Genomic DNA, 24,129 nt, shown 5'->3' on the forward strand with positions numbered 1-24,129 from the left:
TAATGATTCCGATTAAGTTTTTATTCATAGATTCAGCTAACCCATTCTCCTATGGGTAATCATTGGCAGAGTATTTAAGTTTGAAACCCCTTTTTAGTGCAAATTCAATCAGAGCATTACCAAAAAAATACGATGCATTATCAAACATTAAAGCAGAGGGTAAACCAAACTTGGTGATTATGAACTGATCTATGAAGTCAATAATGTGTTCAACATTAGTTGCCTTGAGAGGAATTGATTCTACCTATTTAGTAAAATAATCTGTAGCTATAAGGATATACCTATGCTATTTAGAAGAGTGAAAAACGATCTCACCAATTATATCCAATCCCCATTGATCAAAAGGTTGTTGAATCTTGACTGGTTGCAAAGGCAATGACGGTTTCTTTTGTCTCCAAGCAGCAATTTGAAAAACTTGACATTTCCTTACGTAGCTATGTGCGTCTTTGAATAGTGTAGGCCAATAATAGCTTGCGCGTAGAATTTTATGTGCGGTAGCATCTCCAGCATAATGTCCACCTGCTATTCCATCGTGGAGTTCCTACAACACCTTTTCAGCTTCAGATTTCTCAAGACATCTAAGGAGGATAGAATCATAGTTCATCCTAAAAAGTACATTGTTCACGAGCTAATATTGCCTAGCCTTCAACCTTAGGGATCTTTTCTTTGTATAATCTAGATTTGAAGGAGCATATCCATTCTTTAGATAAAATATGATATCAGCGTGTAATGATTCAACATCGTTTAAGCTTACCTCGTACATTTGTACTTCTGAAAATGGTATTTTGGAAATAAGCGATGCCCCAGCTAGCATCTTACAAAAGCCTTGACCTTTTACAATATTTGATGGGGTAATTTCAGCGTCGTATTCTTGTAAGGTAGTAACCCAATTGGTTCTTTTCTCACCCACGTCTTTCTGTACTAAGTGATTTCTTACAGCTGGAAATAGTACTATGATTTTTGTATGGATTTTAAGCAGAAAGGGTCTGAAATGTTTGATAGGTTTGAAAACAGCATAAGCTTGTTTCTCAACGTCTGAATAATTTAATTCATCCACTTGTAGATTTGAACTGAAAAAGGAAATTGGGGCTTCCACCTTGTCTTGATTTAATTGAGTGAGTATCACAGCATATGATTTATCAGAGGCAAATGTATGCAAAATGAAAGGATCGGAAAAATTTGGAGTTGCTAAAGATGGGGCATTAACAATTGCTTGTTTAATCAGATTGAGTGCTTCATATTCGTCTTGGCCCCATTTGAAGATTGAATTATTTTTAGTCATTTCTTGTAAGGGAGATACGTTCCTTGAAAAATCTGGAACAAATCTCTTAACAAAATTAATCTGGCCAAGGAAGGATTGCATAGCTTTCTTGTTGTGAGGCAAGGGTATTTTGGAAATCTCCTTGATTCTGTCAGGATCAATATGGATTCCAGATTTTTACACTATAAATCCAAGAAGGTTTCCTTCACTTAATGCAAAAAAAGACTTTTTTTGGGTTAAGTGAAATTCCATACCTTTGACAATGTTGGAAGATCTATTTTAAATGTCTGAGATGATTGCCTCATTTTCTGGAATATACAGTTATATCATCCAAGTAGATTACTACTAATTTTTTTACTAATCCCTTAAATGTGATGTCCATGGCCCTTTGAAATGTGGCGCCAGCGTTGGTCAGACCAAAAGGAATCTTTTGATATGCATAAGTACCCCATTTGGTTCTGAACGTGGTTTTTAATTGATCATCGGGATGGACCAAAACTTGGTTGTAGCCATAGAAACCATCCAAGAAGGACATTAATTCTAATCCTACAACTGCCTGTAATATTTGCTCCATGGGAGGCAAAGGAAAATTATCCTTTTGGCAGGCTTTGTTAAGATTTCGAAAGCCAATGAAAATTCTAATGTCTCCATTTTTCTTTCTAATAGGAACCATATTGGAAACCCATTTAGAATGTCGAAAGGGAAAAATGATTTTGGATTTCAATATTTTATTGAGCTCAGATTTGATATGGTTTTCTAGATTAGGATGGATCTTTCTCAGCTTTTGCTGGACAGGTTTTTCATCATTTATCATTGGGATAGTATGTTGAATGATAGAAGTGTCGTAAGTCTTAAGTTCATTATAGTTCCAGGCAAAGACACTTTTGTATTGTTTCAAGAGATGAACATATGCTAATCTTGCTTCAGGAGCTAGGCGAAGACCTAGGTTGATATTATGCGGCTTGGTATCAGTTCCTAGATTTACTAATTCGTAGTTCAGAGTTGAACTTTGAAGTTTTGAGTTGGTAGATCTTTTGAATCGATCTTTTAAATCATATAGGTCTTCTCATTTGACTATTGATTTTGGCATAGAATTATTAGTTCTTTCTTGTTGCAATTGTTTGTCATGTTGGTCTTCGTCAATTATCTAATTAGTGTAAGATCCCTTTGATGTGAGGAAGCTTACAATATTAGGATCATCGTTGAAAATTATCCAATTGGTAATGTTATCATGAATCGAAGGTCTAAAGATTAATTCGATTGAAAATATATGAGGGCTATAGTCTTCTGAGGGAATGAGATTGGAACCTACATTTGCCAAGAGGTCAGCATTAGCATTTTGGAGTCTGGGAATTGATGTAATATTGAATGCTATAAAATTTTCATTCAGATCTTGTACTAAAGATTGATAATGCTTTAAATGACCTGATAGACGATGTATAGTATTTCGTACCTGTCTGATAACAATTTCATAATCTCTAAAAACTTGTAGATATTTGATATCTAATCTGATTGCTTTGTATAATCCTTGTAATAAGGCTTCATACTCTGCAGTATTGTTAGTGCAATCGAATCTGAGTCTACAAGTTAGCATAGCTTTGTTTCCCTCTGGAATGATTAATAACATCCTACTCATGCTCCCTCGTTAGACTTAGAACCATCAAAAAATAACTTCCAAAATAAAGATTTATTTACAAGACTGTATATAAAATTAATACATTTAGAACTATCTGTTTGAGAAAAAATTTCTACTTGAGATAAGACAAAATGTTCTAAGTAAGGTGAAGTATGAGCATTAAAATTTCCTAAGAGAGAATCAACAGAATAGTTGCCAATTATATTATTGTTGTATGCTACAGGTTCATTTTCTCCTTCCAATTCCGTTATTATGTATTTCCGATGTCTTTCTCACTCAACCTTTGTTTGATTTGGTTTACCATTGTAAGGGAGCCACATATGCGACCAATCAGTTGCAAAGTATCCATGAAGTTTTTCAAACCAATCTCTGCTAAGAATTAAGCCATAAAATTCTTGAATATCTGAAACTAAAATGTCGATAACTTGACATACCTTTAGATTAGATAAAAACCTTATGGTAACCTGATTTAGTTCGCCGATCACTTCAACTTGCGACCGATCCAGCTGAACTATGCGCACTGTAGATTTCTGAGGTTGAACATTCAACTTTGCACATATTGATTTAGGTAAGATATTAAAGGAAGTTCCTAAATCTACTAAACAATTATGCAATTTTTTGTTGAAAACGTTCATAAGTAAGAAGAAATGGGGGAGTATGAGATCTTGACCTTCCTCCAATTAAAGTGATATCATTTGGATAAACTTTATTAGTCACATTAGTTGGAGGTCTTCCCATCTCATGGGAAGCTTGAGAGATTACAACGGCGGGTAGAGGTGCAACTGGTACTGCATGTAACTCTTTCAAAAGTAGCTTTTGCTGATGTTTTAACTTGCTCAATTCATAAAAAGTGATGTTAGCCCTAGTATTCTTCATGTCTTCTATGATATTATACTCCATCTCATCAGAAACAATCAACGTTTTAGATGGAGTTTGTGAATCTGTTTGGACTGGGCTTGTTTGAGTCGCTTTGGGTGACGTTTCCTTAGCTGTGACTTTATCCTTAGGTATTGACCTTGCGCTCTTTGGCTTAGGAGTAGGTTGAGGAAGACGGAGTTGATTTCTACTTCTAGTACTAACTGGCGATGCCTCTTGATCCCCTTCATATGGGAGGATGAAATCCCACATACCCTGTACTTCTACAACTTCTTCTTCATCGGTAGGTTCTTCAGTAGCAATTTCCTCTTCTTCTTCTTCTAATTCAAAATTTGTAATAGCATTGGGAGGCTTTGAATTAGTTGAAGGATTTCTTCTATAAGGCTTGTAAGGCTTTTTATAAGAATTGTCTGCTACTTACTTCTTAATGTCAACCATTTCGTTAGACATGGTTTTCAAAACTTTCTGCAATCCTTCTAAATCAATTGGGTCTTTCGATTGTTTTTTCTTTGGATCTTCTTTAAAAGTAACCTTCTTAGATTTTCGTTCATCAACGGCGTTTTTCTTTTCTAAGGCTATGATACATGTCTCTACCACTATCAATTCCTTCATATTTTCAGCTAAAGTTGTTTTGTTAGCCCTATCAACAAAGATTGCTATGTTCGATGGTAAAGCAGAGATGTACCATTCACTTTGAACTTCTTCGCTAGGCTTGGAAGCGGTAGGAATTTTGTTCAATAGTTTATTGAAATGTGAGTTAAAATCTTTGATATGTTCCTTTGACTCAACCCTAAGGTTAGACAGGTCATTGATCAGTGTCGTAGTAGACCTGTCATCACTGAACTTAGTCAAGAATTGTTCTTGGAAAATATCCCAACTAGTGATAGATCCGGATGGTAATGAGAAATACCATGATCCGACTGCTCCTTGCAAAGTGTAAGGAAAGAGCCAGGAAACAACGTCTTCATTAGTAACCCCATTGAGATTTATAGATAACATAAAGTTGTTCATATGTTCTTCTGCTAGCATGCCTGCTTCAGGATTAAACTTAGGCAGCCATTTTTCACGATGGGCCGGTATTTGACTCAAGGGCGCAGGCATTAAGACTACCCCTAGCTTATTCCATGGAGATTAGGCCATCGTTGAACTACTAACAGAGGAAAGTGCAAAAGATAATCCCTGCGGTTGGGAAGATGAGGATATTACAGTTCCAGATGATTGGGAAGGAGATGTGGAAGTTCCAGTGGATTGGTGGACAATAATCTGAAGTGGAGGGGTGGATGGTTGACTTCGTGGTGGAGAGGTTGAGATGGATGATGATGAAAGAGTCTCCCTATCAGACCATTTAGGTGATTTCCTTGCTCTTTTCCTTGTAGGTAGAGGTAACTCAGCTGGTTCAATACCAAACTTTTCGCTCTTTAATCTGGTAAGAGGATCAGCAGGGTTATATTGCGAAGTCACACTACCTTGAGATTTTTCAGATCTTTGGGTTGATATAGAAAATTGCTGAAGTTTATGGATCAAAGATTCAACTTCAGGAGCTTCAATAGTAGATTTCTCTGAAATGTTCAGGTTTGTGGCAGTGGTTGTTATTTTATTGACTTCTGGCTCAAATTTTAAAGATTCTAAATCTGATGGAGAAGTCAGGGGAGATGGTGAGGGTGATTTACTCTCATAATGGTATTTATATTTAGATTTACTTGCTATTCATAGTTTGGGACCCTCCTTCTAGTGCCAAATATGTTGAAGCCCCGAAAATCAGGTCTACAACAAGGGGGATACCCACCCGGTCTAAACCTTGGTTAGCAGCTCCTTTTCGGTTTGGTATAGGGGGTCCAACTGGGGATATGGGACCAGTTTCCCAATTTATGTGTGTGTGTGTTGAGAATTGATATTTCCTTCCTAATAATTTCTAAGTAAATGCTTTTATTCTAAATCTAATCTAACAACATGCAATTGTATTCTAATGAACAGAAATATATAATTCTAAAACTAACCCAAGATGTAATCTTTCAATTATGCGATCTAAAATAATTTCAAACGGAAATTGGTAATAAAGATCATTCAACTGCTATGAGAAAAGAATTCAATAAAGATAAACCATTTCGTATAAAAAATTAGACGAAACAATTGTGAAAAACATATCTCATAATAAGTTACTCATATATTAAGCATAAATAAATAGTTATCACCTCACAAAAGTTCCAAATGATAACTCAAGTATTCAAGCATTCATATATAAATAACTGAACATGAATATCACCTTAACACATAAGCAGAAATATTTAAGAGATAAAAGTACCATTTATAACTAGTTCTACTCATGAGCTTCAACAATAATGATTTATCTCTTCTTAATCCAACATCTACAAAAGTGCAACATCAGTAGTAGATATTAAACGCAGATATCAATAAATCATGTTCCATTCATTCATCAAAACCTCCTCGGAGGGTGCAAAAGTGCATGTTCTAAAGACAAGTTTTTGACAAATTTCAGGACCATTCTCTAAATGCATGAGAAGGGTTTAAATATTACTAGCTAAATCTAAAAATAATTTATTACAAAAATGTAGGATGCGGTTTAAATGACCGTCCTCATTTTAGGCAAAAATAAAGCAAAATTAAAATTAAAACTGAATCTAAAACTAAAACTCACAACTAACTATCTATGTATTTGTTCCTTGTCGTAGCAAGCCTTTAGCATTTGCATCAGGAGAGTTGGTTGGCCGAATTTCGACTTTAGCTATCCTGGGAAAACGGAAACGGCAAGTGCTGGCACCATCTTCTCGGTAGAATTAATGATACATTTGAGAGTCATGCACTGGATGTGTAGTTTTACCAAGTACGTCTAGTAAGAATCCTAATTCAACTTGGTTAAACTTTTGATGGACTTTTCTCTTTCTTGAGCCTTCTATCTCTAGCTTGTCTGTAGATGTTGTACATTTGGTAGAAATTTACATACCACTTGAGGATATCCCTGATAAATACCACTAGTTTTAGAGTTCAAGTTTATGGGAAAAAAAATTTCTAACAACGAGCCTTGTAGATCTGCGATAAGGTGATTTTGCGATTTGCTTCGCAATATCGCAGATCGCAATATCGCTAATCTGTTGCATGTGGAAATCATCTATTAATGTGTTTTCTGCAAAATGTGATTTGCGAGATGCGCCATTGCATATCGGCGGTTTGAGGCATTTCATCTTAAGTGATATTCGAGGTATGCGATGCGATGAGTGTCTTTTAGACGCGTGATTTCGCATTGCAGTTTCGCAATCTTAGGATTCCGCTTGTAGGAAGGCATCCATTACCTTTTTGCGATGCAACGCTCTTTATTGAAGGAGTGGTTTTATTCAAACTTTATCATAAAACTTAAGTCTTTTTATATTTTTTGGGTATTCTCCTAAGTTTCGGATAGTAAGTTCTATTCAAAAATGGAATACAAGCACTAATTTATTTCTTAAGATTTTTTCAATAAGGGTCCCCACTTATTTAGTATTAGTAATAAAACTAAATAAGAAGGGGTTTGTTGCTGGCCACAACAGGGCCATACACCATCACCAAGGCCATCGATGACAATTCCTTCAAGCTTAGCATCCCATCATTCCTTGGTCCGCTCCTAGTGTTCAATGTAGATCGCCTTTTTTTATAGACATTTTTGGGCACTGCAACCCCAAGCATAAATGTCCATAAACCAAGGGATCCTAAGTCCCTAAAAGTGTTGTTCCGACCCCTAAAAGAATAAGGTCAGCTGATTACATCATCTCCCAGAAGTTCTCCATGAAAAACTACTCAGAAATAGTCAAAACTGGGCCATCTCTCCTGCTCCATGGACAAGTTGCGCTGCATCCGACCTAAATAAACTTGGGAGCTGCGATGCATCTTGAAAAGCCCTTCTATGGGGTGCGATGGGTGACAGTGGACAAATGGCAGAGGCAGTATGTGAGGTGGAAGATCATGGAATCTTCCAGAAACTTCTCCTGTGACACTTGCCTCTCTGAATTCGATCAGGGATGAGTAAGAGATCATCATTCTCCATGAGGAATCAAGAACTAATAGACAGAGGACACTAGTCAGATCACAGAAGCTGACTCATCTCCCTTGCAAACATCTATATATGGATCCCTCATCCCAAAGATCCAGAGGCTGGAATTTTGTATCTTGTAAGGAAGTGCTGCTGGTTTCTTGGTGCAACACCATAGTGTTGGGTGATCTAATCTTTTCATGAGGTGAAGAAGGGCTTCTTGCTGAGAGGATGACGTTGGGTCAGAACAATTGGTTGTAATCCTCTTTGCTCTTTCTTGATTATTAATAAAGCTATTCAATTTTTCCTCCACATTCTTTTATGTTTGATGATATATGCTTTTATGTGGTCAATGTATCTCTCGTCCTATATTGTTTATGATAGTAGATCTCTGTTCTTGGATAGTATTAAATGTTGCTTTGATTCCACAGGTGCTCTTTGAAGCTGTGTTGATGGGAGAGGAGTGGCAAGGATCTATCATAAGGGAGAGGAATCAAGTAAGGAACCAAACGCAAGACAAAGGTTGGTCTCCTTCTTTCCCCTCTTATCTATTTCTCATAAAGGGAAAATGAAAGTAGTTTTAGTGTGTTTGTTTCTAAGGTAGCTATCACCCTTAGTGGGACTAGCAGTTCTGCATAGAAACTAGATTTCCCGATAACAAAATGGCGACTCCGCTGGGGAGCGAATAGATTTTTTGTTTATCTATGTTTGTTTACTTTATAAACTTACAAATGGAGCCTGAAGTTGAGTCAGGTAGCCTTCGAACTGCATTTGCTATGCAAATGCAAAGTAGATAAATGCCGCTTCAGTCTATCTCTGGGTTTTGTTTATGAACTGAACAATTGATTTATAAGCTCTCTAATTGCCCTCGTGGTAGATATAGTAACCTCTTTAGATCTACCCCTGTGATTGATTTACTGATTACCAGTTGCTCAGCCTAAATCCTTGAACTGAACTGCAAACTGTGACTCGAAACCCAGTTAAAGTCTCGTCCCTGGTCCAGCGCACTGTCTGTTCTGTGAATTCTAGATGCATTGCACTTCCCGAGTGTAGTAGGTGCGCTACATCTCTTTTTCACTGTGTTACAGGTGCGCTGATCAGACAAGGCCTTTCCTGCTCCTTGATTTTGGTTTCTATGTTCACTCTTTTCGGCTCTATTCAAGATTTTTGCTGCCTATAGTCAGTACACCTATGTTGAAACCTCCTTCCTTACCATTATTTCGCCTCTATTGTGAAAAGAACTGTAAATGTTTTATGTATTTTGAGTCATTTTCAGTTCTCTTTTACAAAGAAGTAGCATAGTTGAACTGTCGTTTCTTGATTTGAAAGTGTCACAAGTGTCGTTTTTAGTCATAGAAGAGAATCTGATTGTTCTTGATAGTCGATTACACTGTTAGTCTTGTATTTGATCCGAATTAGTAGTTTTTCAAGTGTCGAAAACAAGTTTTCAATTCCAAATAACAAAGTGTCGTCATTGTCTTCATTTTTTTTTGAAAAGAAACTTGTTAGCATTGTCAATTTGAAAAATAATTCAGATTTGCGCTTAGCTTTCCTTTTATCATTCACACATTAAGAAGGCTGGAAAGAAATACATGCATGTGCATTTGCATTTAGACTGTTTGTTGGTTTGATTTAGGACAATGCATATAGTGTGTGCTCTCTGCTCTTCGTTGAAAGATGTCATATCTCTTTCCTTAGTAGGTAGGATTTTCATTGCAAAAAGCAGACTAAACGACTATTTATCATCTTAGATTGCATTTTAGGAATTGTACATCTACATCACGCGGTGAACCTGAAAGGAAAATTTCTTAAGCAAGATCAACTATAAAATAAATTGAATGAACCTAAAAATGCTTTGGAACCTAACACACAACATTTAGAGGTCTAGGCTAGAGACGTATTTCGGCGTCGTAAAGCCTGGTAACTATTGTTTTCATTGCTGGTTGGGTGATTCCTCTACTCTGAGACGATAAGTGCCAGTACGGACTTGTGCTCCCACGTACCGTCGAGTATATATTGGGAGACCACAATAGGCTTTATCCTTTATCCATAGGAAGCCGTGTATGTCGCCCTATCGATCGCAATGCACTGAACACAGCATTCGGGAAGATTGACTGCTGTACCATAGAAAGTATTCTGCAGTTTTGTGATTGGTTTGGTAATCCCTCTGTCTAGATTTCCAGAGCAGTCTCTTTCGTTCCTTTTCAGACTCCTTAAAGGAAAAGGTCCATCTAATCACTTGTCACTTCAGGCTCATTAAAAATCGAAGGCGACTAGAGTCATCTTTTGTTTTTTCTCGACTCTTAAAAATTGAAAAAACAAGTTGTGTCAAAGCATCTAAAAATTATTTTAATCAGAATAATCATCACCTTTCCTACGTTGGTCTTGGGTTGAGAAAAATGGAGTCCACCAACCAAGGAGTTCCCCTTGGGGGAAATCCTAGTCCTTTCTCCTCTTGGGGAGATGTTGGTGCACCTCATATGGCCAGATTGTCGTTTCCAGGATTGACATTTGGCTTGCCCGTATGGCTCTTCTTGACCTCTATCGTTCAGAATACCGTGATTCCTGAGTAATCAAGTCAGCAACTAAACGATACCAGAGTTACCTTCCAACCTTCTACTTCGTCCAATTCTTCCTCTCCTCCTTCCTATTTGCTTGATGAAGCTGGTAAAGCCAAAAATCAAGTAACTGAGAAGAAGAAGGAGAAGAAGAAGAAAGAGAAGAAGAAGAAGGAGCCAAAGGCGAAAAGGGGCAACCAGGCATCGTCTAGCGAAAATCCACACATTGCACTGGCCAGGCCTAAATCGCCATGTGTCATTTGCAAAGGAGACCACTATCATAGAGATTGTCCTTGCTTCCCTCGAATATTAAAGGACCGGTCTCCTCGTTTGCACAATCCAGTGTCGTCAACCTCTGATGACCATGTTGAAAATACACCGTCGACTAGTGAAAGTGAAGCCCCTGGACAGAAAAGGAATCACAAATTTCCTTGTAAACTGTGTGAAGGTGATCATGCCGTCCACTATTGTCCCTTCCTAGACGAGGCTAAAAGAGTTTTGGACGACCGTCCGGTCTCACCGTTACGGCTCCCTCCTGGATATAAGAAACTCTTGCCAAGTCCTTCACTAGTTGAAAATCTGGCTGACACGACATTGTGGTCAGTTGAAGCGTCTATCATTGAAGATGAACCCTCTGAATCCACACCAGAGGAAAGTCAAAAGGTCGAGGCAACAATTGACTCGGTCTTGCCTTCAGAAGGTCCATTTTCAGATGATACAGTCATCGAAGAGAACAAGAATGACACCGTCCAAATTCTCTTCGTAAAGACAGATTCTGATGAACTGGGGGCAGTCTACCCATTCCTTTACCGCAGGAAGGAAGTTCGTCAGAGTCGTATCTGGTCGTCTATTCAGTCCCACCTCCAAGCAACTTAGTTGTTTCCTTCGATTGGGATCTACTAGGCAGACCCCGTTTACCGGCTAGTGTACCATTTTGAATCATTGCTCAAATATACAAAATGATCCTGGCCGGTACCATCATATATGAAGGGGCTTCTGTGAGTATCCTTTCCTTGACTGCTTGGAAAGTGCTTGGTTCACCATCACTTTTGCCTAAAATGAGAAATCTAACAAGTTTTGACAAAGGAACCAGTCGACCGTTAGGGATCCTTCCCAATGTGCCCATAACATTGAGAAGGAAAACCGTTCACATGAATGTAATCGTAGTCCAAGGACCCCTTTATTATAATATACTCCTTGGACGCGACTATATTTATTGCATGAGAGCCATTGTCTCCTCACTCTTTAGAGTAATGTGTTTTCCGCACGAAGGAAGAGTGGTCAAGCTCATAGACCAACTTTCATTCCCCAACTCACACATGGCAGATAGTCAAATACCATCCCTGAATGGTATTTTCACGCAAGAAATTTCTCATCAATCCCCAATCCATCCACCTGATGAGCGCGAGTGATTCGGGGGACAGAACTGAAACCCAGGGGGCATGCACCCTGGCCTGTTTCGGCAGGAAAACCTTGGGTATAAAGTAGGATTCCGCGGAGAATATATGACTAGTTTGACACACCCGTCCATTTAGGAAAATGGGATTAGACTGGAATAAGATTCCCTCGTCAAAGTTATGTGAGTGGAGGCATTTGCGTCAATCACCTTTGTCTATTTCGGTAGACATCGCTGAGGAAGTGTTTTGTCTGCAGTGCAAATAGAGCAATCTTTGGTAACCTGGAATGTTTTCGCTATACCCGGGGACATGCAAACCTTTTGGCATGCAAGCAAAGAGCGACCATTTATTTTTTAAATTTGTAGGTCCTCTAACCCTCTAAACTCGTAGGATTTGTCGTTTCCTAACTTTCATAAAGAAAGGATGCGGAGCAAAGCTTTGTAGGGTGCAAGCTCCATAAAAATGGCATCCTAGATGAGACATCCTTATTATACGACTGGATCGAGAAGTTTTAACGCGGAATTCAAGCTCGTTAAAAAATAAACATAAGCAATGAGCAAATGTTCCCCCAGAGTTTAAGCTCATTAAAAAATGAACCATTTTTCGGTAAATAACCATCGTGAATGTATTATCATCAGCCTTTGAAGCCTTGGTTGTGTTCTCATCATCACCTCCACTCTGTATTGGCTGATCGTTCACCTCCATTTGATTGTTTACCCCTTTTGAGGAACAGCTGCGAAGAGTGATCCTGCTAGCCATCCTTGTGACACTTCCGTGATTGGAAAATTCCAAACCTTCCCTGGAATCAGCTGCTACCCGAATTTATCACTTGTTCCTCAAAAAACGAGTCTCCTTTAAGCTCTTTTCAACTGACTCGTAAAATATGAAAAGATTGCCGAGCGATTGGCCTCTCCAGCTCGTTAAAGGGACCGGAAGTGCTATCCCTCCTTTAGATTTTAATATTTTTGGACTTGAGGGATTATTAAACAAAACGATCTAGCGCTTGTTTTGTTCGGCTCGTTAAAAGTACCGAAAATCCATCCCTTTTGTATTGTTTTATACTTTTTCGGACTGAAGGGATTATATGATGAAAAAGGATTTTTGGAGTTTTCTTTACATCCCTTTTTCAGACTCTCTAAAATTGAAAAGGACTGAGTTATCCTTGTCATTAAACTCGTTAAAATCTAATGGCGACAAAGTTGTCCATACAGACAAGAATGAGTTTCACTATTGCTAGGCTCATTAAAACATAGCGATGGGTTTATCCGAAGGGTAAATTATAGAACAAGCATATGTTATCCTCCTCAAGCTTGACAAAAATAAAGAGGTACTGGTCAGCAATGACTGGGGAAAAATTTGGAAGAAAACTTGAGGAAACTTTATTGGTAGCAAGTCGCTCTTGAACATGACACTTTCACTCCGCATCCGAGTCGGGTTGGGTTGTTCCATTCACCGGTCACATCACCATGGTTCTGTCACACCATCCATATTTGGGGTTAATGCTACCAATCCATCATGTCAGTGTCGCCAATATGTTCAATAGAAGTTTCTCAGAGAATTCACCTATTTCTCACCCACTGCAGTACATTTACGCTCCATCCTTTCATGACCGCCACCCTGAACCTTATATCACCAAATCATTTTCACCTCCATTAAAATCATTTGCTCTGTTCCGTGTCATTGATGTGGGATTCACTAAGGCCCTCCTATGATGGATCGCTTCTTGTCGACATCAAATCATTATCCAAGAAGTCGATCTAGGAACAACCCTTTCAGTACTTTGAAGCTTGCGTGCCTCAATGGTAAGTTTCTCACTTCCGGCGACAGGTTTACATCAATGGCCTTTGACCGAAAGATTTTCCGTTGTGTTTGACACCAAGTCCTTTATTCACACCACGTGAATTGTACTATAGTACCTTGAGGGTCATCATCATTATCGGTGATTCCTCTCGTGCCTGTTAACAGCTTACATCATTGGTTGGTAATCAAGTGATGTCTTTCGATGTTCGACTCCAAAACATCTCTCACATGGATCAACTTGTACTTTGAGTGAAGATCGAACAAGATTGAAGACCCCGGATCTAGTTTCATCCATCCGAGCTGTGATATATATTCAGGAAAATAAAGACATCAAATGTACATCGTTACTGCACAGATAATCATCCAATCTAAGGGATGATGGCTCTACCAGAATCATCAGTCTACACTCAGATGATTATTTGTCTTATGTACATGAAAATGAATTTATAAAGCTGAGCATGGGAAATGCCCACCTTAGCTAGATCATGAAAATATTATGAATATAATGTATTGTATTGTATCTTATTACAGGTCACCTTCCAGCTCAAAGAACTTCGGATCCTCATGATAAAGCATTTCACCCGACATCAAAATTAACAACCTCATGCTTTAGGGGGCAACTGTTATAGAAATTTTTGGGCACTGCAACCCCAAGCATAAATGTCCATAAACCAAGGGCTCCTAAGTCCCTAAAAGTGTTGTTCCGACCCATAAAAGAATAAGGTCAGCTGATTACATCATCTCCCAGAAGTTCTCCATGAAAAACTACTCAGAACTGGTCAAAACTAGACCATCTCTCCTGCTCCATGGACAAGTTGCGCTGCATCCCACCTAAATACACTCGGGAGGTGCAATGAATCTTGAAAAGCCCTTCTATGGAGTACGATGGGTGAGAGTGGACAAATGGCAGAGGCAGTATGTGAGGTGGAAGATCATGGAATCTTCCAGAAACTTCTCTTGTGACACTTGCCTCTCTGAATTCGACCAGGGATGAGTAAGAGATCATCATTCTCCAAGTGGAATCAAGGACTAATAGAGAGAGGACACTAGTCAGATCACAGAAGCTGACTCATCTCCCTTGTAAACATCTATATATGGATCCCTCATCCCAAAGATCCAGAGGCTGGAATTTTGTATCTTGTAAGGAAGTGCTACTGATTTCTTGGTGCAACATCATAGTGTTGGGTGATCTAAGATTTTCATGAGGTGAAGAAGGGCTTCTTGCTGAGAGGATGACGTTGGGTCAGAACAATTGGTTGTAATCCTATTTGCTCTTTCTTGATTATTAATAAAGTTATTCAAGTTTTCCTCCACATTCTTGTATGTTTGATGATATATGCTTTTATGTGGTCAATGTATATCTGGTCCTATATTGTTTATGATAGTAGATCTCTGTTCTTGGATAGTATTATGCTGCTTTGATTCCACAGGTGCTCTTTGAAGCTGTGTTCACGGGAGAGGAGTGGCAAGGATCTATCAGAAGGGAGAGGAATCAAGTAAGGAACCAAGCGCAAGACAGAGGTTGGTCTCCTTCTTTCCCCTCTTATCTATTTCTCATAAAGGAAAATGAAAGTAGTTTTAGTGTGTTTGTTTCTAAGGTAGCTATCACCTTTAATGGGACTAGTAGTTCTGCATAGATACTATATTTCCCGATAACACCTTCGGCCATATTTTCCACCATTTTTGGACACATATAACATCGCTGAATAGCTCACACCAACAAAGCTCAACCCAGACTACATGGAATAGGCCACAAATGATCAAAACATGGACACACAGATCAAGAAAAATCACCAACAGAGGATATGAATATATCAATTTATCAAAGCAGGCCAACTCCTTCACCAAGGCAAGTTGTTCACCAGGGACCAGATTCAACAAAATTTTCTCACCTCATGGAGACTCTGCATGCAATGGGGACCATTGCTTGCCAAGGGAGGAGGAATGATCCAGGTGAATATTGGTGGCAACTCACCTATTCCACCTAGACTCCCTAGTCAGTTTCATCTGCTTCCTTTTTCATTTCAACATTTACTATTTTTAGCATTTTTTCAGGTTTCAAACTTTCGGAGCTGTTTTGGCCCCCTAAATAGCATTTTTTTGTGGTCCACAGCAAGCCCATAGCCATAGGCAAGGGCATATAAAGAAACCTGTAGTACTTAGAGAGACATTTCCAACAAGGTATCACATGCGCCAAACAGACATAATATGACCGAGTTACATCCCCGAGAAGGTGGTTGCCCAACTAACCCGAATGGGGCCCACAAACTCTTGGTGTTACATCTCCTGGGGTTAGGGTTTTGGTTGTTGAGATTTTTCTCATGTTTCCTAATAATAAATATTTCCTTGATCCTCATTATAACACAATTCAGAGGTATGTAGCCGCCACATCTCTTCTCAGAGATAAGCTACAATCACCTAAGCTATCTTATTTCCATTTTGTTTGTAAGCATATTTCAATATTTTTCTATTAACGAAATGAAGTGTTTTTTTGTTGCATCTCTGCGTTCATTATTATATCTATAACTTGTTGCATTCCTGTTTAAGTTCAGATCATTCATAGGATCAAATCTAAATGGGTTAGATTGTGCACACATTTGTAGACTTTAGCAATCAAATGACTATGTAGAGGGGATTCTTTTGTTCCACAAATAAGGGGGGCTCATACACTAATTTGGGTTGTGATCTTAAAATTAGGTTATTATTATTACTATTAAAAAAATAGCAATATTATTGATATAAATTGGATCATTATATTTTGTTTCATCCATTTTGATGCTTTCAGAGTGAAAAAATTGGAATATTTGGCTCATAGCACCCTTTTTACTTGCAAGACCCAGTTTGGAAAATTGTGGTCTAAAACCTTCCAGGAGTACTTTAGAGGCATAAAATGACGTTTTTTTGGGGGGGGGGGGGTAAATTTTTTGTGCTTTTTCACAACACCTGTTTTTCCTATTCTACACACAATTACCTTTCCAATGGTGCAAGAGTCATGTCATTCAGAGTTTGTATGTGAAAGTTTTGTCACTCAGAAGTTGGCCTTCTATTTTCATAACCATAGTTCGAGAGGATGTCACATCAGCCCCCATAATTCATGGAAAGGGGACTAGCCACATGATTATGATGAAGAATACTTTATAATATTCTATATTGTACCCATGGTTATGAGTTGAGGTAAACAAAATTAACCACTAGTAGGTTGTCGAGTTGTGTTATAACTGGGTGACTAGGAAGAAAAGGGGTTCCACTATTTCAAGTGCATTTATTCCATAGCTAAAAAAAGAATAGACAAGAGGGATAGGAGATAGAGCATGTAGAGAGGATTTTTTCGTTTTAGTAGCCCACATGCCATAGGCCACACTTCTTTGTACTCACAAATATTTTCTATTCAGAGAAAGAGAGTAGAGTAGTCTCACATTCTAGCTAGGTTTTTCTCCTAAAAGGGCTTACCAGGTCAAGTCTTGTGTCAAATGTGTGTGTGAGATTTTATTTCACTATTATCTATTTTATGCATAATTTTAATTCACAAGCATATGCTATTAACAGTAATCGATATGACGGATCCGCGATCGATTCCGGAGATGGCCCCCACCGCTCGCGTCTGCAGTTCCTTGGGCTCGCTACAGGGTTTTGCGCAAGGAGGATCCAGATCTAGAGGCGATCATCCGCCTCTACAAACACTGGCTCAAAGGAACCCGGATCTAAACGACCCTTCAGTCCGCCAAGATCTGACAGATACGCAAAAAGCCCAGAAGACGAAGAACGCAGACAATCATTGGGTTGAATCAAGCGGTCCGAATGGCCATTCAGGACACCACTAGGACTCAGATGACGAGAACAAGCTCGGCGGAGAAGCAGTCTATTGCAATAATGGAACTCGCAGGATGGAAAATCGTAAATTCTGCCCAAGGTATGGAAGAAAAACCCCTTTCATTGAATATCAAAACACTGCTCTGTCTATTATTGGCGTAGATCAGGTTTCCCTCCTACCATGGAGCTCCGAATTGGAGTCTTTCCCACCGATCCGTGGCATCCTGTACAGAGCATGCCCTGAACTAACAGATCTAGGCCCTAATATGGCATATCGACCCTATTTTGTCCTGATCCAGGGGAATATGCGCAGATCGAGACCTCGGTTCGTCGAACCAGATACCAACATGGCAGATCGAACACATATGATAAATCAGGCACAAACCATATCAGATTTGGTCGCCCATCCATTGATATGGGACAAGAAAAAGCCAGAGAACAAAATATCTGCATCAGATCCATCAATTACAAGAGCTGGAACTCCGGCAAGAGGATTCCAAATATTTATAAAACTACCTGAAGGTAAATCGAAACTTATCTGGGTTCAAGAGTTGAATACTGTTAAGCAAGTGCAGGAAACGATCATGAAACAATTAGGATTCCCCATCAGATCACAAAATCTGATATATGAGGGCAGAGCTCTTCAAGATACTAAATATCTCTGGGAATATCAGATTAAACCCCTGTCAACAATAATACTCAATCTGAGATTGAGAGGGGGAGCATCTGTCAATGGCATAAATAATAATAGAGCTGAAGGGAGTGGCACAGGTGCAGGGAAAAAACCAGGTAACACCTCCTTCAAAGACATCCTCCAAGGGAAAAACAAAGAAGGAACAACGCCAAATCAAGCAGGGATGGTCGCCAGGCCATATATTGTGGAACAACTGGAGCATACCCCAGTATATAACATAGACACACCAGAAACAGAGGAGTACTGCAATATATATGAAAGGCAAGCAGTTATATGCAGATTTAACAGCTTTTGGCCCAAACCAGTTGACTTATTCCACTGGATCTTCACGAACTGGACCATGCAATGCGAAATACACCTCTGCTCCAAAGGATTCTTTATAGTAAATTTCTTATCACCATCTGACAGGGACACAGTAATGCAGGAGGGACCTCGGTTCTGGGGATCCACAGGACTCTTCATCACACCTTGGTTTCCAGAATTTGACGCAAATACAATGGTTGTTACAAAAATGCCAGTTTGGGTGCATCTACACAACCTCCCAATACATCTCTGGACTAATCAAGTACTAGCTGGAATTGGAAATACCATCGGACGCTACATCAAATGGGACACACAGCGATTGGAGGAAAGAATTTACACATATGCCCGGATATGTGTGGAAGTAGACCTCAGCAAAGGCCTGCCAGACCAGATTCAGCTAAAGCATGGACAGAGGAGCTGGACTCAAGGGTTAGACTTCGAAAACACTGCCTTCAGATGTCGAATATGTAGACAAACAGGACACCTACAAAGCACATGTCCAGCAGCTAAAAAAGACAACCGAAGAAAGAAGAAAACAGAAAAACAAGTGAAGGGATGCCAATTCTCCTCAACTGATTCAGATGACGAAGAGGAAGAAGAGATGGAGACCACAAATCCAAAACAGCCCAGCCAGACGAATGAAGTACCAACAGCGGAAGACAAAAGACCACAGGAACAATCAGAAGTAACACAGGCAAATACAATTGATACAATGGACATGAACAGAAACAAACGACATCACATATCAGATTCTTCAGACTCTGATAAAGAAAACCCTCAACCTGTGGCTGAAACTGCACTGGCATTGATAAGTCCAACAGAACCACAGGGGGTTTGGAAAAAAGTCGAGAAGAAAAAGGGGCGAAAACTATGATTTCCCCCACATATACATAACCATATATGCATAACATGATGTTTTTTTGCACTTGTACACCCTGCGCGGTGTTGACAAATCACTGTTTTTTTTTAAAAGCACCATTTTTGACGGATCATTGTTTACAGCATATGCCGAGGGCATCTACAACATGTAATTTTTCAATATTAATGAAAGATTACGATTTTTCCAGTGGAAAAAAAAACAGTAATCGATATATCTATAAATCTAAAAAAATATGAAACTACAATAGTGTAGATTTTGGAATTTTAAGTATAATTTTATCAGAACTTTTGTGGAAAACTATTGAGTGGAATATCCATGACAGTTTATGGAACAATAATGGTATCTGTGTTATGTTCCTCAATAAATTTAATCTAATCTATAATAGACCTTCAAGAATAAATCATTCACCCATCCACGGGGTCTTGGATAGATGGTGATCGGGTGCTTCATTAAGGCACTCATTGATGTGAAGTGACCAATTCAGTTCCTTGCCCCGATTTGGGTGATATATTGGACATGATGAAGATGTAGTCGTACCAAACTTACAAAAAAAAGAAAATCATTCACCCAAAAAAAATGAACATAAGGAATATAAATAAAACCCATAAGCTAAGCAAACGCCATAAATTATTCCTTATGGAAGGAATGTGTTTCTCAAGCAATACTTGCTTGTTAAAAATGCAATTCTCTTCACCATGCTTTATTACACTTCTTGTATAGTACTCTTCATCTCCTAAGAACATTATAGAGAAAGAACATTCTAGTAGGTGGAACCTTCTAGTAACTCCTTGTAACTTCTAATATCATCACATTATATTCACGCTATTAAAATAATTTTTTATTCTTATTCACTCGAGTACCTCCCTAGGTACCCACATATTATCCCCCTTACGTATACTACATTCTACCCCCATTCACATGTTTCATCCTCAAAACATGGGAAGAAATGATATAATATGAGTGCCTAATAAATGTAGTCATCTGGTGCCAAGCGCAAACATCCATCCATCCTAGTGACATGTGAACATGCAGTCAAACTACCTGTTGGACATGTTGATTTGGAATTTAATAGTTCCTTAATGTGCTATTATAATCTCTCCATGAAAAGTGTGATGCATCTATGTGTCTCCTATCTGGTTTTCATTCTAGTGTCATGTTGTTCTATAATGATCTTGTTAATTCTCACACATGTTCTTTAATGATTGATGTTTCATTGAATGGTGTAGGTGGAAATTTACAAAAACCATATCTCTTAATTCCTTTTGCTTCAATTATTCATCATAAGGCTCCTTTGCGTCTTCTCCCTATTTATGCCCTTCTTGTGGTTGATTTATAGGTTCTATTGTATTATCTTGTTACAATTCAACCTTAGGCTCATCCTGTTAGTTGTCATGAAGTACTATAATTATGTTGCCTGAAAAGGTTATTATATGTGTCACTTTGGGATTTTATTGTTTACCAAGAGAGATAGATTGTAGTGTGATATTCGTTTCTTATACCAAATCTTCATAAACTTCTTTTGAATATTAATATTAGCTATATTAATTTATTCCATCCATAGATATCTAAGAATAACATCTACATCATGGATAACTATAGTATAAAAAATTAAGTGCAGTGTACATTTATCTATGGAAATCTTCAAATATTTAAAAATGTGAACATTTACACCATTAACCTATGTTATTTCAATATTCCAAAGTTTTATTTTCATTTTTTAGTGAAATTAACATTGCCAAAATTATATTGCTTACGAGGTTTATAGAAACAATCACTTCGCTTTGTTGAATACATCCATAAATACACCCATTGTTGAATAAAATTGGTTCTTTCTTTATCCATATTATTAGCATGATATCATTTATCAAAAATATAATTTCATAATATTTATCAAAAATTGTCATTATCTTACAATAATTTGACTAATACTACCATATGGAAACATCTTCTCTAAAATGCATGTGTAAAGAAAACTTCCACTTCTCTTTCCACAACGAATTTTTGTGTCGTACAGATTATTTGATACTATGGCCATTCTCTTTTCTTGTAAAATATATATTATTTACCATAATTCCAAGAACAATAATAAAAAATCACTTACTTCTTTAATGGAGATTCGAGAGGCATTAAATGAAAATGTGTGTAAATGTGTTTATACTCCTCCATTCTTCTATTCTGGCCACAATTATGAAATGGAAATCAACTTTGCAGGTAATGGCCTTGGTTTCACTTAAATTAGGTAACTCCGTAAAAAGATATTAGATTTGTGATTCATGTAACCATCCTCAAAATAATGAGTAGTATTTTTACATCAACAACATCTCCATCATCTCCATTGTTTAGATTATATTTTGGATGATTTTTTTTAAACCTAGGCGTTTTTTCAAGATTATTTCATATTTATGGTTGGTTTTTGCAACTCATGCTTAGAAAATTCTAGAAATTAACCTAATATGCACCACCTTCCTTTCTCCATTGAATATAATTTGCAAAAATATATCTTCCCTCTTTTGGCCCAAGAAAAATATTTTATACCATTTTCTATGTTCCTCAATAAATTTTAATATAATATATAATAAACCCTTAACTTCAAAAAGAAATCACTCACACAAAACAATGAGCACAAGAAATATAGATAAAAACATTGAGTTAGGGTAGCACCATATATATTATTCCTAATGAAAGGAATGCACTTCTCAAGGAATACTTGCTTGTTACCAACACAATACTCTTCACCATGCTCTATTACATTTCTTACACTTCTTTGTATAAAGATATTTATCTCCTAAGAACATTTTAGAGAAGGAACACTTTAGTAGGTGGAACCTTCTAGTAACTACTTCTAACTTCTAACATTATATTGTATTCTTATTATTACAATACATATTTATTATTATTCCTTTTAGTACCTCCCTAAGTATCCTCATATTAACATAGTCAACCCGTTAGATGTATTGGAGCTTTTCTGACCATATTTTTAAGTTCAAATTGTTGAGAATTCGAAAATTTTGTTTTGAAATCACAAACTTAAGTTGTGAACTCTGCACACCCTAAGTTCCCTTGGGGTTTTTCACAGTGGGGAATCCATATATGCAATAAAAAACACATTCTAAATAACAAAATATTATTATTTAACCAAAAGTTATTTTTCCGAATAACCACAAAGTCCAAAAAGTATAATAGTTAGAAAATTCCCTCTCATATTGGTATACTACAATACGTACCTATTGAGACAAAGGTTAAACTACAACTAGTGATAGTATCTAATTTAATGCATAAGACCAAGGATAAATATTAATATAAAGCACACAACCCCATTATAGGTATTCGCAATGATTACCACAATGAATATTCCCCTTATGGTTACTATATAGGAAACCACATTTTGGTCCTAGAGTAAGATCTAAACCTACTTTTGATTGGCTAAGATCTTGTCTTCCTCAAACATAAGGGAATAGGTTAATGTCCCAATACATAGAGACATATCTAAAGAAGAAAAGATTTCTCCTATACAAATCATCGATGGGTCATTTTAGGGGGCATAGTTTTCCTTGAATAATGGTGATTAGTTGATTTTCATACATGTATAGGCGTCAATGATCATTGTCTTCTTTGCTAGTTGACAATTAAATTATGATAATTTTTCCACCTTTAGGAAAAAGAAAGAAAAAAGACAAATGTTATATGTCTATGTTCAGCCTACGTTATTAGTTTATGTAGTTATTAACAACAAAGTCTCTTGGTACACATCAAATTTACTACATGTCACTAAAATTGAATGTTACGAACAATATTTTATGAATTTTATTACAGTTTCTCAAATTCTATTAAATTTATCACATGGGGAATACACGAATGAATGAGAAATAAAAGAAATTAAATATTAGATAGAAATCTTAAACAAATTAAAGAATCCTTATTTTACAACATATAAGAAAAGTTAAAGAATATCTCCTAGACTAGAGGATAACTAATAAGGGGTATTATTTAGTTTGATGCACAATACTAAGTTTAGATGTTATAAGAAATTAAATGATTGCACTAAGCATATCCTTAGTGATGACCACAAGGGAAATTTTCTTTCTTGTAAATACTATTTAGGTTGAAACCATATTTTGGTTCTAGAGTAAGATCTAAAATTATATTTAGTTAGATAATAAGTTGTCTTCCTTAAACAGAAGGAAATGGGTGAGCAACCCGAGACCTAGAAGCAACTGGGAAAAGTGAAATTTTACACCTTCATAGGCTTCCAACAAATTATTTCAGGTTGCATTATTTTCCTTAAATAATAATGATGAATCAACCTGCACTCGTAATTAACAACCCATAATTAATAACTAAACTAAAATAGTTTTAACCGCCTAAAAAAGAAAGAATAAAGCTAGAAACACTTTGAAAAATAAGAGAATGCAAAAAAGAAAGAAGAAAGCTAAAAGCACTTTGAAAAATAAGAGAATCCAACGCGACGATATTACAGAAGACATGAATGTGAAATAAGCTTCGGTCCAACACATTTCAAAGAACATGTTTTTGGTGGCAAGTAAATACAAAGCTTAATTCTGTTTACATAATATATGGTTTGAAAAATTATATTTGAAACAATATGAAGTTTAAGGCCATCATTTCATGTTGTTGAATTATATAAGGCCATAAATTCATATTGTTGAATTATATTAATGATGGTTAGCATTTATGATAATGACCGAGTAAGTTATAAAATTAATTGTTTTTTTAACCATTATTTTCCAATTGTAGTAAAAATATACTTGATTGATAAGACTAAAACTATTATATTAAATTAAATAAATAAATAAATAAAAAATATATTAAAAAAATAAAAATTATTAAGTCACAAAATAATAAACTCATGGAAAAAGCATTAAATTTATGTCT

The sequence above is a fragment of the Pinus tabuliformis genome, chromosome 5_2 (assembly GCF_031772625.1).
Source record: "Pinus tabuliformis cultivar Carrire ecotype Pingquan chromosome 5_2, CPIR1, whole genome shotgun sequence".
NCBI classification, from domain to species: domain Eukaryota; kingdom Viridiplantae; phylum Streptophyta; class Pinopsida; order Pinales; family Pinaceae; genus Pinus; species Pinus tabuliformis.